General features: G+C 43.5%; 1 non-coding gene across 1 annotated transcript; it reads right to left on the minus strand.

Moving 5' to 3' along the window:
• Positions 1–416: 416 nt before the first annotated feature.
• Positions 417–523, minus strand: LOC141675827 (small nucleolar RNA R71). The gene has a single exon (XR_012556459.1). It is a non-coding gene; the product is annotated as a small nucleolar RNA R71 (small nucleolar RNA).
• Positions 524–2,867: the final 2,344 nt, after the last annotated feature.

Genomic DNA, 2,867 nt, shown 5'->3' on the forward strand with positions numbered 1-2,867 from the left:
CTGAGCGGAAAGAACCAGTAAACATGGGTGATCGTATTGTTCAAGCTGATCCAGCTCTTATTAATTTTTCTCGGCCAAAAATTGACGACATTCAGTCAAGCATTCTTCATCCGGCTATTCAAGCTAACACCTTTGAAATCAAGCCGGGCACTATTCAGATGGTGCAAAATTCTGTTTCTTTTGGAGGAGCGGCGACTGAAGACCCCAACATGCACATAAGGAATTTTGTTGAGATCTGCAGCACTTTTAAGTATAATGGCGTGACTGATGAGGCTATCAAGTTGAGGCTTTTCCCATTCTCACTGAGGGACAAGGCTAAAGACTGGTTACATTCTGAACCAGCTGGGTCCATCACTACGTGGCAAGATCTTGCGCAAAAGTTTCTGGTGAAGTTTTATCCGATGGCAAAGACTGCTGCTATGAGGAGTGCTCTTACTCAGTTTGCGCAGCAACCTACAGAATCTATGTGCGAGGCTTGGGAACACTACAAGGAAATGTTGAGAAAATGTCCACATCATGGAATGCCTGATTGGATGGTGATCACTGGTTTCTATAATGGTTTGGGGGCCCAATCTCGGCCCATGCTCGATGTAGCAGCTGGAGGCGCCTTATGGGCTAAAAGCTATACTGAGGCGTATAATCTTATAGAGACTATGGCTGCAAATGAGCATCAAAACCCAACTCAGAGGATGACGTCAGGTAAGGTAGCAAGTATTCTGAAAGTTGATGCAGCCACCGCTATTGCAGCCCAGCTTCAAGCGCTATCAATGAAGGTTGATTCTCTGGCTACATATGGAGTTAATCAAATAGCTATGGTTTGTGAGCTTTGTGCAGGTTCTCATACTACGGATTAGTGTTCTCTTGTCAACGAATCTGTTCAGTATGTGAATAATTATCAGCGATAACAGCAGCCTGTGCCAGCGACCTATCATTCTAATAACAGAAATCATCCAAATTTCAGCTGGGGGAATAATCAGAATGCTATTCAGCCACCATATTAGCAAGGAGTGAGTAAACAGTTTAACCCACTTGGATTCCAGCAACCACAACAGTATGCTACAAGGCAATCATATCCTCAACAGGGAAGTACAGCTGCACCTACTAGTACTGATTTTGAGGAACTTAAGCTGTTATGCAAGAGTCAGGCGGTTTCTATCAAAACCTTGGAAAATCAAATCGGTCAATTAGCCAATGCAGTGCTCAATCGTCAACCTGGCACTCTTCCCAGTGACACGGAAGTACCAGGCAGGAAGGAAGCTAAAGAGCAAGTCAAGGCTATTACCTTAAGGTCTGGAAAAGTTGCTGATGCTGAAAAGGCAAAAGAAGGAGAAGCTGAAATTAGAGATGAAGAAGCTAAGCAAAAGGAGAAAGCGGCGGAACCAAGGAAGACTACTGTTGAACACACTCTGCCTGAGGCTAATACAGGGGAGAAACAGCTCTATCCTCCACCACCTTTTCCTAAGAGATTGCAGCAACAAAGGCTGGATAGACAGTTCGGTAAGTTTCTGGAGGTGTTCAAGAAACTTCACATCAATATACCTTTTGCTGAGGCTCTGGAGCAAATGCCTAGTTATGCGAAGTTTATGAAGAGTATTCTTTCAAGGAAGGTGAAACTGGATGACCTTGAAACTGTTGCTCTCACGGAAGAATGCAGCGCTGTTCTGCAGCAAAAGTTACCACCGAAACTGAAAGATCCAGGTAGCTTCACCATTCCTTGCACCATTGGAAATTTGACTTTTGACAAGTGCCTTTGTGATTTGGGAGCAAGCATTAATCTGATGCCGTTGTCGATCTTTAAAAAGCTGGATCTGCCTGATCCAAAACCAACATACATGTCTCTATAATTGGCTGATCATTCCATTACTTACCCAAGGGGCATAGTGGAGGATGTGCTCGTCAAGGTGGATAAGCTCTTCTTTCCTGCAGATTTTGTTATTCTGGATTTTGAGGAAGATAAGAAGATTCCCATAATCTTGGGAAGACCTTTCTTGGCTACTGGTCGTACCTTGATAGATGTACAAAAAGGTGAACTTACTATGCGGGTACAAGATCAGGATGTGACCTTCAACGTATTCAAGGCAATGAAATTCCCTACAGAAGATGAGGAGTGCTTTAAAGTGGATGTGATTGATTCTGCGGTTACTTCGGAACTCGATCGCATGCTAATGTCTGATGCATTGGAAAAGGCCTTAGTGGGGGATTTTGACAGCGATGATGAAGATGGCAACGAGCAATTACAATATCTGAACGCTTCTCCCTGGAAGCGAAAGCTGAACATGCCATTTGAATCTCTCGGTACTTCTGACCTCAAGAATGCTGAAGGAAAGCTCAAACCATCAATAGAGGAAGCACCTGCCTTGGAGCTCAAGCCATTACCTGAACACTTGAGGTATGCTTTTTTAGGTGATGCATCTACTTTACCTGTTATTATTTCATCTGACCTTTCAGGTAGTGAGGAAGACAAGCTCTTAAGGATTTTGAGAGAATTCAAATCGGCTATTGGATGGACCATAGCAGACATCAAGGGGATAAGTCCTTCATATTGTATGCATAAAATTCTGCTAGAGGAAGGTAGTAAGTCGACTGTGGAACAGCAGTGAAGACTGAATCCTATCATGAAGGAGGTGGTGAAGAAAGAAATTCTGAAATGGCTGGATGCAGGCATCATTTATCCTATTTCTGACAGCTCGTGGGTAATCCCCGTACAATGTGTACCTAAGAAAGGAGGTATCACTGTGGTAGCAAATGAAAAGAATGAGCTCATCCCCACTCGAACAGTTACAGGATGGAGAGTATGCATGGATTATAGGAAATTGAACAAAGCCACAAGGAAGGATCACTTCCCTCTTCCATTTATTGATCAGATG

The sequence above is a fragment of the Apium graveolens genome, chromosome 7 (genome assembly GCF_009905375.1).
Source record: "Apium graveolens cultivar Ventura chromosome 7, ASM990537v1, whole genome shotgun sequence".
Taxonomy (NCBI): Eukaryota; Viridiplantae; Streptophyta; class Magnoliopsida; order Apiales; family Apiaceae; genus Apium; species Apium graveolens.